This window comes from Grus americana, chromosome 1, assembly GCF_028858705.1.
Source record: "Grus americana isolate bGruAme1 chromosome 1, bGruAme1.mat, whole genome shotgun sequence".
Lineage (NCBI taxonomy): Eukaryota > Metazoa > Chordata > Aves > Gruiformes > Gruidae > Grus > Grus americana.
In genome coordinates this window covers 119,296,849-119,321,888 of record NC_072852.1, presented here as the reverse complement: position 1 = coordinate 119,321,888, position 25,040 = coordinate 119,296,849, and the positions used below count along the sequence as shown (strand labels likewise).

The 25,040-nt window shown below is 43.2% G+C and overlaps 1 protein-coding gene across 2 annotated transcripts in view; it reads left to right on the top strand.

Moving 5' to 3' along the window:
- Positions 1–501: 501 nt before the first annotated feature.
- Positions 502–25,040, top strand: part of KCNJ6 (potassium inwardly rectifying channel subfamily J member 6) — a 170,523-nt gene continuing 145,984 nt past the window's right edge. For both annotated transcript variants that reach the window (XM_054813407.1, XM_054813406.1), the window contains exon 1: positions 502–1,002. The gene's annotated coding sequence lies outside the window, so the exon portion shown is untranslated. The remainder of the gene's footprint in view (positions 1,003–25,040) is intronic.

Below are 25,040 nucleotides of genomic sequence, written 5' to 3'. Positions count from 1 at the left end.
TGAAGATGCTGGAGACCTGTTTGCAGTGCGAGATCAGCCCGTACTATGCACCAGGGAAGTCCTGCGGGACACAAGCTCGGGCCTCCGCAGGTCACCTGGATACACCTGTGGTTCCTTCGGACGCCCCGCCGAGGAGGGCGCAGCCGGGGAAGGCGGGACGGTCCCGAGGCAGACGGCGGGGCGAGAGGCTGCCGGAGCTGCTGCCCGCATTCCCGGGGGGAGAGAGACGGAGCCTCGCCCCCTCCGCGCCCGCCGTGTCCGCCACCCCCACGGGAGGCGACGGAGCTCTCCGGCGGGGGCCGCTCTCCCCTCCTCGCCGTCACACCTCCGCTACGGGCTGCTCCCCGCCTCGGCCTCCCCAGCGGCAGCCTGCCCGCCCCGCTGGGGCCGAGGGGCGGTGCAGGCAGCGGGCAGGGCCGCCCCCGCGGAAGGAGCGCACCGCCCCCGCCGCCCCGCGCTGCCCGCAGGTGGCGCTGCCGGCAGCCGCGCTCCGACCCGCCGCGCCGGCCGGGCTAGCGCAGCCCCCCGGCGCCGGCCGCAGCCCCTGGGCCCGCCCGCGGCTGCCTCCGCGGGGCCGCGCCTCCCCCGCCCGCCCGCCCGCCACGCTCCGCTCCGCTCCGCGCCGCGCCGCCTCCCTCGTTTCCACACACACGCAGATACGCGCGGCGCCGCCACGGCCGTCCGGTCGCCCCCAGCTCTCGCTGCGAGCGGCGCGAAGCGGCCCGGAGCGGAGCCCCGCAGCCCGCGGGTGCCGCTGCCCCGGCGTGCCCGTCTGCGCGGCGGTGGAGCGGCGCGGAGGTGGGCGAGCGGCGTGGGGAATGGAGACGCCCGACAGCATCCTCGGGGCCGTGTGACAGCGAGCGGCGCTCACACACGCACACGCACCCACCGGCTCGGAGCCAGACCCGAACCGGAGCCGGAGCCGGTGCAGAGCCGGGCAGCGCCGCCCTGCCCCGTCCCGCGGGGAGCCGGCATGGAGTGAGAGCAGCGTGCCGCCGCCAGGTAAGGCGGGGAGCGTTACCCGAAGGGGGGCGGAGGAGGTACTGGCTCGGGGCTTGCGTTTTGGTGCCTGTGCCCTTAGGGCTCGTTGCCGCCACGTTTCTCCAGCCTCCCCCTCCACAAACGCCCTTCCTCAAGCCCCCCGGCAGCCACAGCAGCAGTGCCGGGGGATACGGGGTGCGTTACTTATGTAACCGGGGGGGCGAGCAACCTCAGCCGCTTTCCGCTGGGCAAGCGGCGAGGTGGCGGCGGGGAAGCCGCGGCGGAGGAGGGACACGGCGGGGGGCCAGGCTGGCCGGGGGGGGGCCTGTTTCCAGCTGCCGTCGCAGGAGCCTCCCGCGTGGGAGCCGCGGCCCCGCGCCCTCGGGCAGAGCGCTGCCGCCGCGACGGGGCCGGGGCTGCGCCGGCCTCGCCTCGGGCTCGACAGCGGGCACCCGCGGACGGCCAGGGACGTCCCGCCCGGCCGCCCCCTCCCCAGCGGCGCTCCAGCGGCAGCGCCGAAGCCGGGAAGAACTTAAAAGCGGGGGGGAGGTGGGCGGGGGATGCTGTTTTGGCTGCTCCCTTCTCACTCCTCCTCTGGAAGGGCAGCGGGGGGCGGCCGCGCTGCGGGAAGCTGGGGTCGCGCTGGGCTGAGGCGGGCAGCGCTGAGGGTAGCCGGGGCGAGGCTGAGAGGAGCTGGGGTAGCGTTGAGGGCAGCCGGGGCCAGGCTGAAAGGAGCCGGAGCCAGGTTGAGGGGGCGGCGCGGCCCCGTCCCCGCTGGGTGGGCAGGGTAGGGAGAGCCTGAGCTGGGGGAGAGGAGCAACGGGTGAGGAGAAGAGTGGAGGGGGTGCTGCTTACGAAGGGATGCCCGTCTCCTCTTGATCGGAGGGAGACCGAGCTCGGTATCACCATGGCGACCTAAGGGAGGAAAGAGCTAAATAAATAAATAAGAAGGAGATAACTCCCCCCTTCCCCTCCTCCGGCCCCCACCGCCACCCTTTCCCGGCCTCAAAAGGTCCGGTACCAAAGGTGGGGAGAAAGATACCACGGACAAAACTTTCCTCTTGTGGTAAAAGGGGGCAGCGAAGAGCCGGGGGACCGCGGTGGGGAAGGGGCCGCCCCGCACGGCTCAGCGAGGTGCCTCCGAGTCGCCGTGCCCGGAGCCTCTCCTCCGGCCACGGCGGGAGGGAGAAGGTGCTTCGGGGCGAGCTCCGAAACGCTGCTTATTGCTGTGCCAGCCATGCCCCCCAGCCGCCCTCTCCCCCGCTCCCCGACCGCTCCGCGCACCGCCAGCCCCCGGGCGCTTCGCCGCCGGCTGCAGGCCCGGCCCGGTCCCGCTTCAGCACCGCGGACAGCGGCGGGAGCGGCGGCAGCAGCACCAGGGTCAGCGCCGGGGCGGCGGGAGCTCGGCGCGAGCGCGGCTGCCGGCGGCGGGCAGGGAGCCCGCCATGGGCTTTGGATCGACCCCCCGCTCTGGGAGGACCAGGGGAACCCCCGCAGGTGTCCCCGCGACAAAACCGGCTGATGTTCTCTGCTAGAGCCAGCCCCGAGCACCGTGCCGCTCCCCGCCGGGTGCCAGGAGCCAGAGGAAACCTCACCGAGGGCCACTAATCTTTCCTGAGGCAAATGCATGCAGGAGCTGAGAGTAAACACGTTAGCAAATGGCATCTTTTAAACGAACTTCCTAGAGGTTCTTTCTTATGACTCTTTTGCAGTGGCTTTCTCTAACTTGTTACGGCTAACTAGTTCCCCAGCAGGACCATTCACACGCACGACATCCGTAAAATGAGTCCTGCAGAAATTGTGAAAAATATGTGTTCTCAACTTGTTTTCCTTAAGAAAACTTGTTGAGAAACTGCACTTGAAGAAATTGCACTTTTAGCTTAGGGAGCTATCCCACTGCTGAGGTGCACGATTACACAGGTGGACTTTGTGCCAGTCAGACAGACATGATCAACTAATCAGAAAAACACCTCCTGATCAAGAACTGTTGTCCTCAGACATTGGGTGAGCAGTTTAAAGAAATACGCAAAGTGAGGGGGGAAAGTATTCAGGTTAGTGATAATTCACAAAAGCCAAGAGATATTTATTGCACTGATAGGTTGTAAATTATTGGTTCAGTTTTCCTATACATATCTCATGCTAGTAGTTACATATGCAATTATTGCTTTAGACTATGAAAAATATTCTAGAAAAGCAAACAGCATAATGAATAATATTCACTGGGGAAGACAGAGATGGGTTAGTCACTTTTGTGCTGTTCACTGTGTCAGGATGTTCTTTTTTCATTAAGCAAACAAGATTTATTTAATCTTGTCTTGGTCCTGATAGGCAGTAAACTATAGACACACATAGAATTATTGGTTTTGAATCCAAATCCCCAGCCTCTTGAGGTTATGCTTTAACTATAATCAAGCTGTCAAATCACACCAGCTACTGGGTTCCTTCTTTGTTATAAATTGTCTGTTTCAAATCAGTCCTAGACTAGCAGAGACAACCACATAGGTGAGTCCTATTCATGCATGGGAGTTATTCAGGCTTTGGACTTTTGCAGGGGCTCCAAGCAAATTCATGTCTAAGAATAACAAGTTGAAGTAAAGTCTTTTTAACTGTAGATCCACATTTTGCCCTAACTACGCTGCTTGACAAGCCAAGTGAACTAATGAGTTAAGCCTTTGTGGAAATAGAGATCTGAATTTCTTAATGATGGGCCTCATATTTTCAGACCTATCTCATAGGGAGTATGGAAATAAATGACTGAACTGTAAGTATGGTCTTGGGAACTCATTACTTTCCTGTGGGAAAATGAGGAGAAGTAACAGAATACAGCTCTTCAGGGCAGTTACCAGATCGTTTATAATACTTCAAGCTATTGATTTTGTTATGTAAGGCAATACTCCTGCAGTGTCAGAATAATTTTATCAGATAATTGCAAAATGATTTTGCCCTATAAGCAACATAAGAAGAAAAAATTATTATAGGAACATCAACAGAAAATCCCACAACCTTAATCACTTTAGTAAGAGACAGAATTCTTTGTGGAATTTCTGCCAGTGCATTTACATGATGTTCAATATGAGCTTCCCAAGATACATAATTTCACTGCAGAAAATACTTACTTGTTTTTCATAAGCATGTATATGTAGCCTTGTTTTATATTTATTTTATTGAAACATGGTATTTTGGAAAAAAAGACAAGTTGTCTCCTTCAAACAATGCAAGAGATAGAATTTCATTTATATTTTCATAAAACATCCATCACAAGGGATTTATTCAAGTATTTCACAGGTGTAAGGTCTATGTTGTTCTTTCTTTCACCTATAAAATATCACGAACTCTGGACACTGTTGGTGAAAGATTACTGGGTTTGTCATGATCTTCTCATGGTATTTTCACGTATACAAATAGATTTTTATTCAGGAGTTGTTTATATGCTTCTATAAAAGTAAGAAGTAAAAGCATTCATATTAGCATTCTCCCAAATAAATTAAACTATGTCTTAAGTAATAGTGGTTGAAGCGTTGTAGAGAACACATTTCTATTTTATTGTTTCTTTTATTTTCATTGTTGTTAAAAGCTCGGGAGTTCTGTTCAGTGTTTTCATCTTCTGCTTACTATAGAATGTTGCTTTTTAATTGGGACAATTAAACACTGGTGGTTTTTAAAAAGAGATATGGTTTAGGTTAATGTGTTTGTTACATTCATGAGGATATACGATTTTTACTAGTGGAGGCAGTTTGATACTAGAAAACAACATTCCTAGTATATTATCAGTATTTAAATATTGATCATGCAGAAAGAGGCCGATGCTTCTTAAACAATGAATGCTAAATTTACTGAACATTAAACTCAAGAAAAGAGTTTTAATCTCATTCCCGCTTGATATTGACTTCCTTGAAGATTTTCTTGCTTTCCCCCCCCCAAAAAAAAAAAAAAAGTGCATTGGTTGCTTTACTAGAATGATATTTGTGTGCTATGAATAAAAGTATTGAACAATAGGAGGTTACTAACTCCACTTTTTCACACACTGATGCAATTTTTAATTATGCCCAAGGACACTGGCTGTCATGGAAGCTTGAAGCCTTCTGACAGAGCCTCATGACAGAGTGTTGTGGAGCCTCTGTCAAAAGGACAGCCCACACAAGGCCACCCCAACCCAGTACTGCAGGAGGTGAATGGGAGCAGTCCTGTCCCTGCAGGGGCTGGAGGAGGAAAACCTCTGTGGTCCAAAGTCATGTGCAGAGACTGGAATTTTTCAATCATATACATTAGTATGGCAGCTGCAAAGGCACTGTGCTGCAGATAGGAATCATGTCAAGGAGGCTCAGAGCACCATCCTCATTTAACTCATCGCCCATGGTCTGCCTAGTAGAATATTCTACAGGGTCAGGGGAATTTGACAACTAAGGAAACACATCTTGTTTATATTTTAAAGGTTTATTAAAATGGATTTTTGCTATCTAGTAACATGAATTCTATTCATGAGCCTTTACATATGGCCAGCAGAACATCCTGTCTTCAGATACAAGACCAAAAAAAAAGTACATTTTAAAGTTCTTAAAAGATATGCAATTTTTACCTTCAGTTCATGTCAATGGACCCTCAGAGTCACACAACGTCCGGTAAAATCAGTGAAGATCTGCATAAGTGCAAGGACTGTACACAGTCCTGATGGCAGAAGCCCCAATTCATGCCAGAGATTGCAGAAGAAGCTCTAAGATAACTGAGAAGAACCTCTAACAGACGTTTTCTCTGGAGTATTAGTTTTGAATTCAATTATTAATTAGGTTTGGAATTAAAAATAGCTAAAAGTTTAAAGCCCATTGATTCCCTGCTTCTATTTGCCAGTTACAACTTCAGGTCACCCTTTAATGGTATCTGGGTATGACGTACAGTGTGATATCCTGGCATAAGCATCCACAAGAGTAGGAGTCATACCATTACTGTAGGTCTAACTGACAATAAGATCATAAATGCCCTCAGAAGACACATTGCCTTATTACAATAGTATATATCACTTTAGTATTAGAAAATAAACACCTTATTCTATCAGGTCTCAAAATGAATGCAAGTATATGGCTGGAAGTGCATATTCATGATATGCACTATTCTTCAGTTTGATATTATTTACTTCCAAGAAGCATTTACTTTCTTGTCTCACTTTGGTAGGACAATGATGTAGTATATCCAAGGGCAGAACTAGCCTTGCAGTCAGAAAGCTCTAACATTTTCACGCATAGCTTGAAATTCACAGGAGTAAATTATGATTCCACAGAGATTTAAGTTTTTTAAAGCATTTGCATTAACAGCACTGTATGTGTTAGCGCAGACAGTGAAGGCTCATTCAAATATTTATGCCAGAGAGCCTGCTATTAATCCTTTCTGCCAACGACCTACCCTTTCTGTCATGTGCACGGTGAGTGGTTCATACTGAGAGAGCTCAGCTTCAGACTTTGACATGCATGTGGACATCCGAGCCTCCAAACCAGAGGAAGTATCTGATTCATGCTAACACAGAGACTTCAGGACACTGGCACAAATGTAAACATGATCTTTGCTGTTTGGCCTTGAGGCAGTGCCACATGCTCCTCTCGTGCCTCATGGCTAAAGGCAGTGGTTGGAGACGGTATGGATGGGGAGAGGTTCTTTAGCACGCACTTGGTTATGGTTCTACATCCCATCACAGGCCTGCAGGAACAACCTTAATCTTCACTTTGATTTCACTTCATACCCTTTGACCTGACCATATTGGGTCTTTAAGTTCAACTGTGCCTTTAGAAAGAAAAGTCCCAGGTCTGATTGCTACTGTGACAGCCGTGACAGCATTTCATAGGCAAATAAACACTAAAGATCATAGATTTATACAGCTGTTCTGTATTATACCACATTCATTTAATCTACATAGACTGTTGGAGCCTGACCTGAAGAAGCCACCATGAGCAGGATTTGTTGGGACTCACTGGAGCAGAACGCTGGGGCTTGTTTTCTGATGAAAGCCAAGTGCTGGTATTTGTGCTGAATTCTCAAAAAAACTTCTGGACAAGAAAACAATAATGTACAGATTGAAAGGGTGAAATAGAAGGCTGAAAGAACGAACAAGATGATGAGAGAGCAAGCGCACGAGAGCATGGTTAATTCAATGCTCTAATCAACTGTGTTCTGCAGTGCTTTATCATAAGCATCCCTGCATCAGGCTCACCAGCTCAGAGCGCTTTGCAGCATTGCAGGAAATCCTCTGCTTTTTGCTTCCCATTTAAAAAAAAAAGATCTCATTGTGTCTTGTCAATACAGACAACTTTGTCAGTGAAAGCAAAGGAGAAATTATCGTATAATTTAGTATTTATCATAATCAAGAGCAGGGGTTCATTAGAACAATGAACAATTGCCAATTTATTCCTCAAAATATTAATTTGAAGAATGAGAAAATAATGACATTTCCCACCTTCCTGTTTTTTCTCCCCCACTCTCCTCTTAACAGACACAGTCTGCATTTCCTACCAGCTTGTCAGATCAATTTCTGATTCTTGAAAAGAAGCATTTATGCTAAATGATTGTAATTAAGAACCTTCTTCTTCCAGCTCAATAGCTGTCTGGACATGGAGAGGTAATTCCCCATTGATTTCCATGGGTCCAGATTTATACAGCAAAAGCTTCTATAGCAATGCCTGCTTTGGAAGTACAGCCTCCCTGGGTTCCCTGTAGCATCAGTGAAAAGAGCTGGGCAACTTTAAAGGGCAAGTCTAAAGAGCAACTTTAGTCCACAAAGATCTCAATAGGCCTCTAGACATGCCACATTTCGATGCCTCAAGTTTCATGGGATACTTCTCAAGTAATTAAATCAATGTGGCAATCTACAGTTGCAGAAGGTGTGATGAATCCCTGTCTTCAGAACTCCCATACAGAATGGTACCCACTGAACTTCTTCATTTGCATGGTCCTACATCACTTTCTTCCTGGCTGGCTTACAAAAATCTCAGTAATACATAGAACTCAGGCTTATTTTTTTTCTCTTCCATTGTTTCTGGCACTGTCCAGCTGCAGCACAAAGTAGCTGAGTGCTTCCTAGTCTCAGAGGTGGCCTTAGACCATCAGAGCTGGAACCAGCAGCAGGAGCAGGGAGCACATAGTTATGCAAGGAAATGGAAGGAAACCTTTTTTAGTAATTAAAACCAATGGCTGTTGAAGGATATCAGGATTGCCATGAATTGCAATGGGCTCTGAATCAGGGCCTCTGTGTCAATGCAGAGAGGAAAGGAGGGTGAGCTGGAAGGGAAGTAAAGGAAACTGTGCCACCTTTGGTACAGCCCTAGTGCTGTACTCTCCTCAGTGTGCTGCTGGCTTTCTCTGGTGCAAATGCAGGAAGGCATATCAGTTAGATGGGAAATAAATAAAATGCCTCATTTAATTCTCTACTGAATGGGAACTAGGGATTATCAGATCTTCACCTAGCATCATTGTTACAGGGGAGGAGGAGACTATTGGATCGCAGCCCATTAGCACTACCCAGTGTGGTGTGTACATCAAACTGGGGCTGTCTCATAAAATGCAGTGTCTCTCCAATAATCTTGCAATCCTTGGCCGTTGTGAATTGCTGTATAAGAATTCTAATACTTCAGGTAGTTAATCGTGTTAAATAAACTAGATACATGTTTATCTCAGCCAAGCATCCAGCAGGGATGTGAACAATCTTTATGAAGCTGCTGTATTCCATCTATTAGGCATAATTACATTAAAGCATAAAGTGCATCAGAAGTCTTTCAGGATTACAAAATAAGGTTAATCTACTTTCCAGAAATATACCAAAGTTACTCTTACAATCAGAAAGCAAACCAAGCAAACAGAAGATCCTACTTATTAGGAAAATATTCCATCAATATCTGCATTGTTCTAGTGATGGTGACTATAATTGCCTGTAGGATATTTACAATATGATTTTGTGGTAATTGTTGACTTTGCACTTGTGAGTGCTATGCAGTTTGTGAGAAGACAGCTCTCATGTAACAGTTCTCCAGACATGCACTACCATTACTTTTTTCTCTACAACTGGACTTAAACTTTTAAGAGGTGACTGCAAACTTCTGCTGCATCCCAGTGCCAAATTCTGGGTTTGATTGAGTTCTCCATTGCTAGTCAGAGATTGCAAAGCTACGTAAAAATTTAAGAAGGTCAAAATTTGGAAGAGGTGGGAAGGAGAAAGGATCAAGACAGAAAGAATAAAGACATACAAAAAAGAGAAAGGCAAAAAGCCCTAGAACTGGATTGCAAACACTCCCATATTCAGAAAAATCCGTTCCACAGTTCTGGGATGTCTCACTGAAAATGTAGGCCTATTTGCAACATCTGCATGTTGCTGATCACTATTTCCCTTCTTGCTGCCCCTTGCAACTAGCAAATTTATGGGTCTAATTCGAATCCACCTCTTACCAGATCACAGGATTCAGAAATGCATTTCATGAGAAGCTACAGTAGTTAATACACTAACTTAACGCTACCAAAGACTTCTGGATATATAAAAAATAATTGCAAAGGTATTCTAAACTGCCATCCAGGAAATAAATAGTACCCACTGTATATAAACAGCAAACGTCTATTATTGTCACACTGCATTCCAGCAGTGTTTGCTGCAGAAAATAGCTTTGCTTTTTCATGAAAGGAGGTAACAATAGCAGATATGAAGCCAATATATCTCCAACCAGAATTTAACCTGACATGCTGTATAAAGTCAAAGAATTAAAGGGAAAAAAAGAAAAAAAAAATAATTAGGAAGAAGTTCTGGCCTGGACTGTTTTCAAGGAACAGAACTCATGATTTGTTTATTGTTTGGCTTTTAACTCCAGCTGCATTCAGAAGCCAGACTAAGTGGGTTTGGGGAGTCACACATAACTCACTCTTAGAAGAGAATTAAGCTGCTGGCTGGTAGGAAACTCAGGTAGGCCCTTAGAGATGCAGAAGAGAAAAGATGTATGATATCATGAGCAAAAATAATAATAACAAAAGAAACTGGAGGAAGCTTTACTGGGAATGTATAGGAATAGTAAATCCTGCCAAGCTGTTACAGAAATAGAATCACAGAAAATACGTGATCTTATGTATGCATTTTAGTCAAAGAGCATTAAAGTCTTTCCATTAATTTTAAGGGGTTTCATATCAGACCTTAAATGTAAATTTATTTTAAATAGGCGAGAGGAGAGGAGAGGAGAGAGGGCTGACATACGGTCCCTTAGTACATCTCAGGATGACTTCATCACTTAAAACTGTCATCAGAAATCTTTGTATAATCCAGCCTAAACTTTGTTCCTATTTGTGCTACGTAATTCTAAAAGTGTGCAGCCAGCAGATAGAGGGAAAGTGATCAACTAACATATTCTAGAAATGTCTACAAGTATTCCAAATCCTTTTCCTTTATGATGATTTTAAGATGCAGTTTCTCACATTTGGCCATAGTGCAAGCACATGGTACTCCTATGGGAGTTTTGCAGCTCCCCGGGAGTAGACGTAGCACATTTTCAACAGGGATAGCAGTGTATCAACCCGAACATTTACCAGGAGTTGGAGCCTGAGTATTTCAGCTTGACCTTTAGTAAAGATCAGCCTGCTTTAGGGCCAAAACATGGATTTGGGAGTAAATATGAAAATATATTTCAAAGCAGATTATTTTAAAATTAATGGCTGTTGCAACTTGCATGGAATGTCAGTCAACAGTGGACAAGGTGAGCACAGCTGAAATGGTCAAATCTGAGGCAAAAAAAAAATGTTGTCTGTTATATTTCCTCACACCAACCAATAAAATATCATAATTCTTTTTAAAAATTCTGAATAAAAAGTCAGATTTATGCTATTGCTATTTTCTCTTAATTAAGTTTTCCATAAACAGCTAGTGCAGAATCAGACCAATATCAATTTATGGCAATAAGTCTAACCATTCCATCAGCTTAAGAGCAAAGCAAAAATAGTTTAGATCAGCTGTTTATACAGATCACTATGATGAAGGAGAAACTGAGAGAGAGGAAACTATATTATTCCTGAAGGAGATATCATGGCTCGTAATCGTGCTGGACTAGATCCTGTGTAAAGTGGACCTTTTCAGTAGTAAATGAGCATTAGATCAAGCCTAATGAAAAATTGTTTTCTTGAACATCAGACCCATTAAAATACCAGATAAAGTTGCAGCTATCAAGTGTGTAGGCAGGGCTACCCTGTATGGTTCAAGAAAAAGACAAGCTAAGGAGCTGGGCTATGCAACTGGGAAAGGTGAGAGCAAACACTGGCAACTGAAATGACAAGAAATCTTAATTTTGTTCTTGAAAACAAGGCCTCAGGCACCCCTCTTATGAGCAGAAGAGGGAGAAAAATCAAGCTTCACTTTTTGCAAGTTACAAAGATGAAGAACTTTCACTTTCTACAACAATTAGATTTCTGCCTTCAGGCTAGCTTTTCATTTCAGTGAAATCTAAAGTTGAGTGAGGCTGGACCCAAAGCATATGTTCCACAGTTCAGCATAGTCACAGTCTAAAGTTTGAATTTTGTCGGTTGGCTTCATATTCAGTTGAGCTTCATTGGTAAATATGTGCCATCAGAAAAAAAAAAAAAAAACATAAAACAACAACAAACCAAAAAACCAAACACACACACCCCCCAAACCAAACCAAAACACAAAAAACTCCACACCAAAACAAACAAAGGGAAAAACCCAACCCCAAATCCCAAAGCTGAACTTCAAACCTTACTCTCCAGTTATAACTGTAATCATCAAAGCCATACTCAATAACCTAGAATTAGCACTTCTACTTAATCCTACACACCGGCGTGGGAGGCAAAGAGGAGGAGAACAGTGTAGTTCTGATGCAGCCAGATAAACATGTATTAACGATTAGTACAGAGGTCAAAATTAGAACTATTAGAACTAAAATTTAAAAGACATTTTTAAAAAGCTTCTCCCCACAAATAAGTATCTGGAAAATAAAATGCTTTACCTTTATATTGCCTGTGAATATTTCCTCTGTGCCAATAATCAAGGACCTAATCTTGTATGTCCTACCAACTTTCAGGATTTTGGTCCATGTGAAAAGACTCTTGTTCAGTGTATATATAGTTATTGCTCTAACTGAACCCCTATCACGGACCTCTGATGAACTCAGAACAAAACCTAATGAACATTACTGAATATAAAAACTATTAAATCATTTCACAGATTTATAGAAAAAATAGTTTAGAAGGGACCTCTGGAGGTCTCTAGTCAAACCTTACCAAAGCCAAGCAGAAGGGAATAATCCCTTCCCTCAATGTGCTTGTTAGTTTGTTACAAATACATCCTAGTATGTATTCAGCCTTATTTGCCGTAAGGGTGCACAGCTGATCCGTGTGCAACTTGCTGTCCGTAGAACCCACAGGTCCTATTCTGCAGTGTTGCTACCTAGCAAGTTGCTCCCCAGCCTGTATACTTGCTTTTCCCCAGGTGCAGGACTTTGAATTTTTCCTTGTTCAACTTCATGAAGTTCGTGATAGCCCATTCCTCTTGCTTGTCTAGATCCCTCTGAGTAACATCCTTACCCTGCCTGTGCATCAACCGCTCCGTCCAGTTTGGTGTCACCTGGAGGTTGGCTGAGATGCCTTCCGTCCTGTTGTCCAGGTCACTGATGAAGGCATTAGCACTGGCCCCAGTAGGTATCAACCCCCAAGGAATACTGTTAGACTTGGAACTATAGACCCTTCAAGTTCAAAGATCCAGCCAATTTTCCACCCCTCCTTACAGTCTACCCGTCCAGTCCATTTGTCCTTGTTTGGCTAGCAGAAGGTATGGGATAGTGTCAAAAGTCTTGCTAAAGACTTGCTACTCTTCCACATCCACAGGCCAAATCATTTCATTGTAGGAGGCTGTCAGATTGGTCAAGCATGATTTGCCAAGGGATAAATCCAAGCTGACTCTTCCTGGTCATGTTTTTGCCTTTCATGTGTCTAGAAATAGCTTTTTTTGAGAATTTCCTCCATAATTTTCCCAAGGTCTGAAGAAAGGCTAATCAGCCTGTAGTTCCCTAAATCTACCTTCTTGTCTTTCTTAAAAGGAAGGCATATAATTTTCCTGTTTATAGTCATGGTGGAACCCCTTGTATATTTTGATTTTTTAGTATTCTCGTGTTCATTATTCTCATTTTTAAATTTCATAATTCCTTCCACTTTTGAGTATCCTTGTCTCTTGCTGCTAACTTGGCTGATTCTCACGGTATAACTTGATTTTCTGTGTGAATAGTCTATCATTGAGTGATTACTTGGCAATTGTTTCCAAATTTATGTCATATTTCCAGAAGGGTTATAATTTATTTGTAAAGCTATCTCCTGCAGAAAGTAGGTGTACAGCATCCCAGCCCAGAAATGGATTTGGAATTTTCCTTTATAAAATGTTACCTATAAAATTCCTGCCTTCACCAAATACTTTAGCTACATGTGTGCCCGTGTTCTGGAATAGGAAGCTACTTAATTTGGAGAAACTTTTAACTCATTTCCAGCAAAACAAGGTAATTGTTAAAAAAAAAAGGTAAATGTTAAAAATGTTTCATTTGCTTGGCAAATGCTTCTTGTTTGAGTAACTCTGCACTACTGAAGTCCATAGAGCTCTCTGGGCACATACAGTTACACATAGGAGTATAGGAGTTTTGGTTTGGTTACTTCTGAGCCCTTAACATGAGCTTGTTTTCTTCTGATATTTTCAGCTGTGTGGTTTTTATACTAGTCATACGTGAAGGGTAGCTGCTGCCTTTGAAATGAATGAGAGTTTTCCTTCTCATTTCAATGGAAATAAATTTAAACCCTTAATTAAATTTTGTCACCTATATCAAACTTCACGGAAGAACTTTAGCATAGTGGTATTTTCCTCATAGACATATCCTTGTGGGATGAGATTTGAAAATGTGAATTAACTGCATTAACTATCACATAAGCAGGGTTTTTCTTCTAAGACAGTCAAATTGCTGATTGACTTATACTGCTACAATAGTGACTTGAATTAAACTATTGCCATTTCAGTCTGCTAATAAAAGCACAGCAAGAGCATTACAAGGAATTCTGAAAAAAGTATACCCCTGCTCTGCTTTGCTTTTGATCAAACTGTTTCCTCCAGCTTCTTTCTCAGCTCCATTAATACGAGTGTCTCTAGACTATACCCTAGGCTACCACAGCTGTTTCAGGTACTGAAATAAACTAAGCACTCGTTATTTATTCCCCCTCAAGTGGCTGATCTTTCCCTTGCCTTCTTTTCCCCTTGCTCTTTCTCCTCCTCCTTATACCTGTAGCAAAAAGCGGGTTTTTTCTTCATTCAGTTTGTCAAGGCTGCTGAACAAAACCTTTGATCCCCACTAGGCCTCTGAAAATGTGCCATGGTTGCCCTCCACACTTGGAGGGACTTCTCACATCCCTCCTGAAGGTGTTCTTCTCTTTTCCTCAATGTGTATTAATGAGAAAGCTCAGGGGTATAAAGGTATATTAAAAAATAGACCAATTATCATGGTGTGAGGAGTAAGCAAATTCTAATTTTCCCAGATTAAAGATAGTAAATTCCATCCTCCAGTACGTGCCCTCACCTATACTGAAATGGTTTTCATTTCCCCACTGGAATGATATATTCTGTCTCTTACTGGAATGACATGTTTTGTCCCCAAGAGCATGCAGGGGTGAAGTGCTAAGAAATGCTAAGAAACACTTCAGAGCACTAACCACGGGCAGAGAGAGTGCTTCATTTTCTTAAAAAAAAAAAAAAAAAAGCAATTATAGCCCTTATTAACCTATACCCCTTCTACAGGCAATGGGACAAGACCAAAGAACACAGTCCTTACTGAAAAAAACACAAAGCAGAGTTTCAGTTTAGGAAGCAAAGCAGGACGATGACTGAGAGAGCAATGTTGCATGGCTCTGTTTATTCTCTCTCAGACTCATCAAAGAGTCTGAGATTTCAGATGACACATTCGGTTTAAAGTCAAATAATGGTTTCTCCTAATTACTAGCACTTTGAACTTTTAAGTAGCATCTCAAAGTGAAGCTCTCCTGCCTCTAACCACTCCCACAGAAAGAAGAACATTTCAAGCTTAGCATCACTACAGTAGATGCAGCACACAGCATCTTACAGCTCTACATTATTGGCAGCACCATAAAAAGAAGATATGACAAAAAGAGATGCAGGCCAAAGTAACTCCTGATTTGCACACCATGCTTTCTCACTGGTGTTGTATAGACCAGAGGACAGAAATTCAAAGACTTGCTGAATACAATCATATACCAGGCAGAAATTGTATCCCTACAGAGCTAGTTCCTCAGCATGGGTGGGCACAAGTATGGGAAGCTGACCCACAGAGGAAATAGAGAGTTTTCCCAGTCTCAGTCATGTTCTTTCCTGACAGAGATGATATAGCTGCTCTGTACTATACTGGCCTTCAGTCTAGTCCCATGAATGGAGAACATCAGACTCCAAAAGCTTCCAGCGTGATCTCCACATGCTACTGAAGATCATACAGCTACACTCACTTAGGGATTTCTGAATATCAGAAGAATACCATGGTCAGCTATTGCAGATGGTCAACTCTTTGCACCAAACCAGGGCCACAGGAATCTAGTATTAAGTATGCAACTATGCATGCTTTTTATCAGGTCACTGAGTTAAATCCATGGGCTACAGCAGTTTATTACAGACACACAGAGATGGACATTTTGCCTGGTACAATTATCCTCTAATCCAAATAATCCCTGTTAAAAAACTTCATTTTCTTAGCTGTCACAAACTGAAGTTGTTCACCTTTATAATGAAATTCAGTGCTCTGTTACACTGTCACTTTCCTCATCAAGTAATTCTTGTCTTTCCATGCTGCTGCAGTATTATATAACCAGCCACGTACAAAACCTGGATGCAAACCCAGCTTAAGATCCAACCTTAACACAGCACAGCCACATTCAGTTATTCATTTGGAGGAAGGTACAGACTCTCAGTTGACCAGTTCCCATTACAAAGTAACAGTGTTCAAGTGTCCTAAGTGCTGTTCTCCCCTGCCTTGAACTCCAGAGAGTCACATACGTACCTGTGAAAATCAGGATGGGAAAATTTGACAACCACTTTGCAGGTGTGTGAACAGCATGCAGAAACACTAGAGCAGGTCTCCAAAACAGCATATTGGCATTAGCATGAGGTAAAGTAAATCCTCCATCTCAGTCAGACTAATTCCCCAAGGTGCGACATTTGAATGTGCGACATTTGCACATTTGCATGATGCACTGGAGAATCAGGTCTGCTGTTGATAAAAGATAGTAAAATTACAATGAAAAAGAGGAGTGGTGGGATGGAGAGAGCAGAGAATGATGTTTTAACAGCAGAGTCCAAGAGGACATATTACCTTGTAAACTTGCTAACATTTCAGTGAAGGAGTTTTAGTCTTTCCTGCAGCAAGGGTGTGAATTTCTCCCAGTATGCCTAGACAGAGGTTAAAAGAAAGCATAAAGGTCAAATATCATAAGTAGCAATACTGATTACTTATTAAAATCCCACTATTCAAGATGCACATAAGACCTTGAGCTCCATTCTGGGCGTATAAAGCATGCCACAAAATGCAGCGCAGAGACTGAAGTGTGGCTGAGCTTCTTTCAGATCCAAAAGCTCAATGTAGTGCTGCTCCTTGGAAAATTATTCCTACCAAGAGGCAGGACTTCATCAGATACGGGCACACTCTCCTGCTAACACTGCTATACAACTTTTAGAACCCAAGTTAACAATTCTGTACAACAAAATGTCCCACCATTAATTCACCACAGGATTTAGTATCTCCTTTAGAACAAAGCAGCAGAGTTCATCTAGGCCAACAAGCCAGTAAGCCACCAGCCCAGCAGTTCTCAAGAGCTATTAAATACAGGTTTTGGGATGGAGTTTTAAATATAAGATCATAGAATCATAGAATCATAGAATGGTTTGGATTGGAAGGGACCTCAAAGATCATCTAGTTCCAACCCCCCTGCCATGGGCAGGGACACCCTCCACTAGACTAGGTTGCCCAAAGCCCCATCCAACCTGGCCTTAAATACTTCCAGGGAGGGGGCATTCACAACCTCTCTGGGCAACCTGTTCCAGTGCCTCACCACCCTCACAGTGAAGAATTTCTTTCCAACATCCAATCTAAATCTATCCTTTTTTAGCTTAAACCCATTACCCCTTGTCCTATCAAAGACGTTAATAAGATGTTAACAAGTATCACAATACACATAACAGAGAGTGATGAACACAGGCAATTCTACAAGAAGTAACTTGTCTTTCAAGTATTTGTCAAGCTGTATCACTAACAGTGACAGATGAGGTCAATGCTTCATCCCAAGCCTTGGACTACATTTGCAAGGGCTGTATTTCCCTTTCCATGAAGGTCAAGAGGGGAAAGATATTCAGCATTGGACGTGCCACTTAATAGAATTTCAGAAGACCCATGAAGGAAAGTTGTGAGACTGGGCCATCAGATGAAACCATGATCACAAACATTTTAACACAGGAAACCTCAAAGACAGACACAGTAGATGATTGTATAGGTTTTGCAACGGTACAAGTAACAGAATAGGAGGGAGAGGAGGAATAAAGTTGGCTATGAACATCTTTGGAGACAGACAGTTTCCAGCTCCTGAGTAATCATCTGCTGAGATCAGGAACAGACACATCGTCCTGGTAGGCAGAAAAAATCTATTCCAAATCTATTATGAAAGAACTCAAGAATTCAGAGGATGTATTACTGCCAAGCAGCCTGAGTCTGAACTAAATGAAAAATTATTCAGGCTTACCTGTACCACTAACCACACGTCTTACTCCAAACACTGATACTACCTTGAATGAACAAATCAAAATTAATTAGGAATCTCAGAGAAATGGAGCAAAGCACTTAGGGAAACACAGGGAACATCAGCATCAGAACATGATCTTGGCCAGTTCATTTAGTGAAGGGCCAAGCTCATGAAGGGATAAGAACTAGGGTTCAGGCCCCCCTGCTCACATGGTATAACTGGGACAGAGTGTGGCTTCTTTGACCACAGAATGGTATTCTGTGAGCTAGCGATAGGAGGAGTGCCACCTCCTGACAAAGACAAAAAAAAAGACCACCTTTGCTTACAAACTTCCTCCTGGAGGAGAATTTTAACTGCCCCTGAAGGGAAGGATGACAGAAACTTTCAGGAAAAATTTCTTAACCAAAAGGATTGTCAGTCATTGGAACAGGCTGGGCCAGGGAAGTGGTTGAGTCACCATCCCTGGAGGTATTTAGCCATGGTGCTTAGGGACATGGCTAGGTTAACGGTTGGACTTGATGATCTTAAGGGTCTTTTCTAACCTAAATGATTCTGTGATTCTATGATTCCAGGTATGTGTAAACACCAGTGACTTTGGCAAGGACGTAAAATCAAAGGCATGCACAGGGCTATTTATGAAAGGGTCATAAAAGGGATGAAGTGAATAAGTGAGTCAGTCTATTGAACAAGTCCAATTATTTCCCTTTTATTTCTTGTCTTTCTTGCATTAGCACAGACATCTTACTAGGTGATCAAGATAACAAGTTAATTGGTGCAACAGAGGCTTTAAGAGGTGGTTGACACAGTAGGTTTGTCCAGTGCCTATCCAACCATATTACATATAGGGAGGGACTAGATCCAAGTGTCCAGCTAATGATAGAAGAGGAAAGAAACAAGGTGCTAATACACTGGGGATTTAAAATAGGTCACTGAACTAGAAGGATCAGTAGATGAACTCTTTTGTGGGTAATTAGATTAGATTGCAGGAGCTGTTGATCATAGCAATTTGGGGGATTTTTATAGAAAACAGCATTTAAGGAAAGCCCTCCTTCAGAGAAAGGGCACACACCCACACAGGTGCCCGCACACACACACAAATTGAGATGAAGTTTAAGAAATGTAGTAGGAGATCAGCTGAGCTAACTTGTGAATTTCACATTGACCTTACAAGAGGAAGTGCTGGGAGAGTCTTGGCCCACTTCTCAACAGGAAGGAAAGCTACAGATGATACTCAGTAGGATAAAGAATATTTTATATGTTTTTTGCATCAGCTTTCACTGGAAAGGCTTGTGGTGAGCAAGGGACTTGTACTGTTCAAACCAAGAAAGAAGATCTTACCCTATAACTGGGAAGGTACAGGCCACAGTCTATATAAAGCTAGATGTTTTCAAATCAATTAAAACTGAAGAATACATTAAAGGACTGTCTGAGACAACATCAAAGCTACCTGAGAATTCATGGAGAATGAGGGAAATTCTAGCAGACTGGAAAGAGTAAGTGTGGTGCCCATCTTTAACAAGAAGGCAGAAAAAAGGAAGAGAAACTGGTGAATTATGGACCACTCACCTTAACTTAAGCTCTTTAAAAAATAAAAACTGCTTTAGGCACCAGAAAATATATGCTGAGAGCCGCCAAAATGGTTTTATCAACAGCACATTGCATCAAGCCAGTCTAATTTCATTCCACAGTAGATCAACACAGGCTAAGAAGGAAGCTGAGAAGGTCATATATTTTGATTTTATTAAGACATTACACCATCTGCCACAGTATTCTAATAAGAAAGCAGTGAAACTTGGTCTACAAGAAGTTACCTAGTCATGGTTACAAAACCAGTTGTAAAAGTGTGCCAGGGAAGAGTTATCAGTGGTCCACTGCCAGTATGGAAGGATGTGTCAACTTGGGTCTGTACTGTCCAGTTCTGTCTTATGATGCATTGATGCTCTGAATGATAGCATTAACTCCGCTTATAAAGTATGTAAGTATTTTAGAGGATAAGATTAGCATTGAAAATTGTCTTGACAAAGTGAAGAAAAGGTCTGAAAGACTAGATTTGAATTCAATAGCCACATAGGCTATTCCCCTAAAGCAAGAATAATTGGCTACAAAAAACAAAGGACTGGAAACAACCAGGGAACAATATACCTTTCCCAAACATGCTAGATCTCACATATTCCATCCTGAAACATCTGATTCTCTCTTACCCTAGGGAATTAGGCACAAGCAATGCATCCTGCTCCTGAGAGCAAGCTAGGTTTGATCATGCCTGGTGACTTTTTACATTCTTTCTTATACTTTACTATCACAGAGCCTCTGCTTTAAACGGCTTCAAAGTTGTTTTACGTTGCTTTTCGCCAAATGTTTCTTCAAGGTGTTCAGCACTTCAGAAATGTAGGACAGCTGTTTTATCACATTGCCTGTAAATTACAACAGACTGTTTGTGTCTGCCAGAAGCATCCTGCCCTGTGAGCGGATGTTGAGAAAGGATTAAGCATGCTTGGCTGCCTCACTGAGACATTTGGCAGAGGAGGAGGGGAGGGGAGGCCTTTACTGAGAAAGGCTCCAGAACACCAACTGAGTCACCCTGGACTTGGGACCCCATGAACAGCTATGACTGGGGAGAAGCCTTGATGTCAGTCCTGAAATGTCATTGTCTTCAAGTCCATACAACCTGTGGGCTGCATAGGAGAACAGGTTGGGAAAAGCATCCGTGCACAAAAGCATATTCTGATAAAGAGGATGCTAACAAATCTATGTCCTTTTCAGTCGTGCATATTGAAGCAAGTGAATGTTCCTTTCTCATTTTTGGGCAGCAACCACAAAAAACAGATGTTACACTATGTTAATTTTTGTCACTGGCATCTAGCCCCCTGGCAAGATTAAAACAACTGTTGGCATCTTTGGAGCAGCTGGGCAGCAGAGCTGCTTCCTTTACTTACACAATAGCATTCTGGATAACCTCTGAGCCTAAGATTTTGTTGCTTTGTAATCCATGTTTTGGCAGTCTTCTCTTCTACTCCCCCTGTTCAAATATGGTATTCCCAAATCCTTACAGAGTCTAGCATGTATCTTTATTACACCATAAGCTTTGATGAAAAATAGATGTAAAATCCATGACATCTACGACACCCGTTTAACTTCCACTGCAGAAGGAAGGACATTTTCAGGGTTATCTTTGCCGTTTAATTTCTTAGTGTCTTTTTGAATTCAAGCTTCATCAGTAAAGCAGAATAAACAGACTTCAGTACTGTGTCATATGTTTCACCTGGATGTCTAATATAAGTACATAATTTTTTATAAAACGTTGAATACTTCTGACATTAGACATACAATTTAAAAGTAATAATGACAGTCATTGGCAAAAAAATCATTTGAAGAATGACTACTGTTAATTCCAGCATTGATAGGTGGAATAAGAAAAATTATTTCTTATAGATCACAGTTCTTTTTCTAGGAACTATATCTGATGTCTTCTGGGAAAAAATAAAAAAAAAATCAAACAAAAATTATCTATTTATGGGTCAAGTGTACAACATTAGGAATTTGTCACTGATATAAAGAGGTAGAAATACTATACACCTGGTTAGACATCAGACATAACTTTGCCTCTGTTTTAGTTAATTGTCATTAGGAAAGAAAAAAATACTCCAAAAGTAAGCAATCTGCAGCTTATCACTTCTGCAGTCTACACTCCTAGTTGTAAGATGACACAATAAAATACTATACAGTGCTATATAATGTAAATCCTATGGGTGGGTGTTCCAGCAGTAAAATGGGAGATATACTTAGTAACTAGAAAAGAGAATCATGATTCAAGGGAGAAGGGGAAAAGCTAAATGGAACAGTGTTTCAACACTCTTTGAATATTTTAATGTTTTTTACCATAATGTTTGTAGAAAGAAAGACCATGTTTGTTCAAATGTTACCTCTTAAAAGTGCTGTTTTGTGAAGTTGAGAAATAAATTGATACTTTTCAACTAAATGACCCCTTATATAGCCAGCACTGTAGACATTTTATTTTCCCTCATCAAATAAAAAGCTGAGTGAAATAAACCATTTTAAAAGAATCTTAAATGAACTCAGTTTCCAATTAGATAGATTTAATACTACTAGCTTGCCAGAACCAATAGGATACCTGCAATACATTAAAAGCAATTTTATGTGACGTGGAATCTAAACACAACCCGACCCCCTAGTGCCTACAGGACATGTAGAGTTGCTGTGATAAAGCCCAACAGAAAGGCTTTACTAATGCTAAAAGTATCATAAAGATAAGAGGAGAGCACAGCTAAGTAAGCCACTGTGACCATGAACTAGTGCCTGGGACCGTCCTCTGACACAGAGGCAGTAGGACCAAGCCGTCCCAGTCTCCAAAAATATGGTTATGTGCAAATTGCTTGCCAGGAATGGGCTTTGGCCCATACTAACTCCCAAATGACACCTGCGAGTGCAAGACTGCCAGTTGGCCTAAGCCAAAACTACGCTCTTGAGCACTCTAACAGTTCAGAATTACAGACAACTGAGTTCCAGTGGCCACAACATTCATGCACACTTTTTTACTTACTCGTATAGACAGGGCCTTGGAGGACAGAGAACATGTAAGCAGCATCTTGATTTATATTATGCCAGCTATTCCTCTTTGACTCTGGAAAGGATAACACAACTGCTCTGTGCTACTATTTCATCAAGAATGCATAATGCAATGGTCAAAAATTGTCATAATTTCCAGTATATCTTAATAACAATCAGCCATTTCAGTCATGCTAGCTGTCAAAAACTTAGGCATTCAGACTAAGCTGGACTGCTCCCTCTGCAGTCAGTCAATAAAGAGAAAATAAATATTTCCTATTGCAAATACTGTTTTCAGTGGGATAAAATGATCTCTGGAAGTGCCTGCTTTAGCCTGCTTGTCTTTGCCTCCATTGACTAGAGAAGGAGCAAAAATGGCATCATCACTTCAGAAGGAAAAAGTAGGTGAAATGAATTCTACATTTTCCACCTAAGATTTCTCTAGCTTATGCAGGCTTGGTGAATATAATATCTATAGGAAATGTGGTTGCATGGAAAATTCCACTGAAAGTTTAATTTGGTGCATCATCTTGAAAAGAAAGAGACCTGTTACTAAAGGGACAGAGCAAGTTGCTACTGGAATCATAGAATCACAGAATGGTAGGGGTTGGAAGGGACCTCTGGAGATCGTCTAGTCCAACCCCCCTGCTAAAGCAGGATCACCTACAGCAGGTTGCACAGGATCACGTCCAGGAGGGTTTTGAATCTCTCCAGAGAAGGAGACTCCACAACCTCTCTGGGCAGCCTGTCCCAGTGCTCGGTCACCCTCACAGTGAAGAAGTTTTTCCTCATGTTGAGATGGAATTTCCTGTGTTCCAGCTTGTGCCCATTGCCCCTTGTCCTGTCACTGGGCACCACTGAAAAGATTCTGGTCCCGTCCTCTTGACACCCGCCCTTTAGATATTTAAAAGCATTGATGAGATCTCCCTCTCTTCTCCAGGCTAAATAGACCCAGCTCTCTCATCCTTTCTTCATAAGAGAGATGTTGCAGCCCCCTAACCATCCTCATAGCCCTCTGCTGGTCTCTTTCCAGCACTTCCCTGTCTGTCTTGAACTGGAGAGCCCAGAACTGGACACAGCACTCCAGATGTGGCCTCACCAGGGCAGAGCAGAGGGGGAGGATAACCTCCCTTGACCTGCTGGCCACACTCTTCTGAATGCACCCCAGGACACCATTGGCCTTCTTGGCCACAAGGGCACACTGCTGGCTCATGGAGAGCTTGTTGTCCACCAGGACTCCCAGGTCCTTCTCTGCAGAGCTGTTTCCCAGCAGGTCAACCCCTAGCCTGTACTGGTGCATGGGGTTATTCCTCCCTAGGTGCAGGACCCTACACTTGCCCATGTTGAATTTCATTAGGTTCCTCTCTGCCCAACTCTCGAGCCTGTCCAGGTCTCACTGAATGGCAGCGCAGCCTTCTGTTGAATTGGCCGCTCCTCCCAGTTTTGTGTCATCAGCAAACTTGCTGAGGGTACACTCTGTCCCCTTGTCCAGGTCATTGATAAATATGTTGAACAAGACTAGACCCAGTACTGACCCCTGGGCACACCACTAGCTCCAGGCCTCCAGCTAGACTCTGTACCCCTTATCACAACTCTCTGAGCTCTGCTGATCAGCCAATTCTCAATCCACCTCACTGTCCACCCATCTAACCCACACTTCCTAAGCTTACCTGTGAAGATGTTATGGGAGACACTGTCAAAATCCTTGCTTGAAGTCAAGTTAGGCAACATCCACTGCTCTGCCCTCATCTACCCAGCCAGTCATGCCATCATAGAAGGTTATCAAATTGGTCAAGCATGATTTCCCCTGGTGAATCCATGTTGACCACTCCTGATAACCTTCTTTTCCTCCACATGCTTAGAGTTGACATTGAGAATGAGCTGCTCCATCACCTTTCCAGGAGAATTGAGGAGTTCCTGGCTTTTAGCCTTTGATCTTGCTGGCAGAGGCAATCTTCTACATTTGGAAGGAGTGGGTATTTTAAAGGGAGAATGATGTGGTAAAACAGTTCTTAAAAAACAGTTTGGGGAAATACTTTCAAGGTAGCCTCATGAATAATTTGTGCAATGTCTGCCTATACTACTCCTAAGATTTTCAGGCAGCATTGTGCTTGATGGAATGAACTTGAAGTAAAATGGTCCTGATATGAGGATATGCTGTAACTAACTCTTTTTTCAGATTTCACTGCACATATGTAGGATGGAGAATAACTATTGAACATAGATACCAAAACTGAGTATTCTTTCAATAAATATAGAAAAACTATGCTAGATTTATCATAGATCTGTATATGCTGTTTATGTCACTTTGGGAACCATAGACAAAACTCTGCAGGATATATTTTTAGATTACTGCATGATTTCACGTGACTTGAATCTAAATTTAATCCAAAATTAAAATGAGTAACTACATTATTTCAAGCCCCCAGAAGCTGGAGACCATTCCAATAGAAAATTCAATACTAAACCAAAGAACTTGACATTCAATGAGTACAAATGTAAAAATATATCTTTACTTAACAAAAGAGGTGATTAACTAGTTGAAAAAACAACAGTGTGTCATCCAGGGACACAGAAGGGACTGCTATCTAATGAAGAGAGAGCTGTCATTGCATTAAGCATTCCTACACTTATACATTTTAGAACACTCTCATTAAAATAAGGTGATTCAAAGGCAACTTAAGTAGTTTATTTAGATTCCCTGT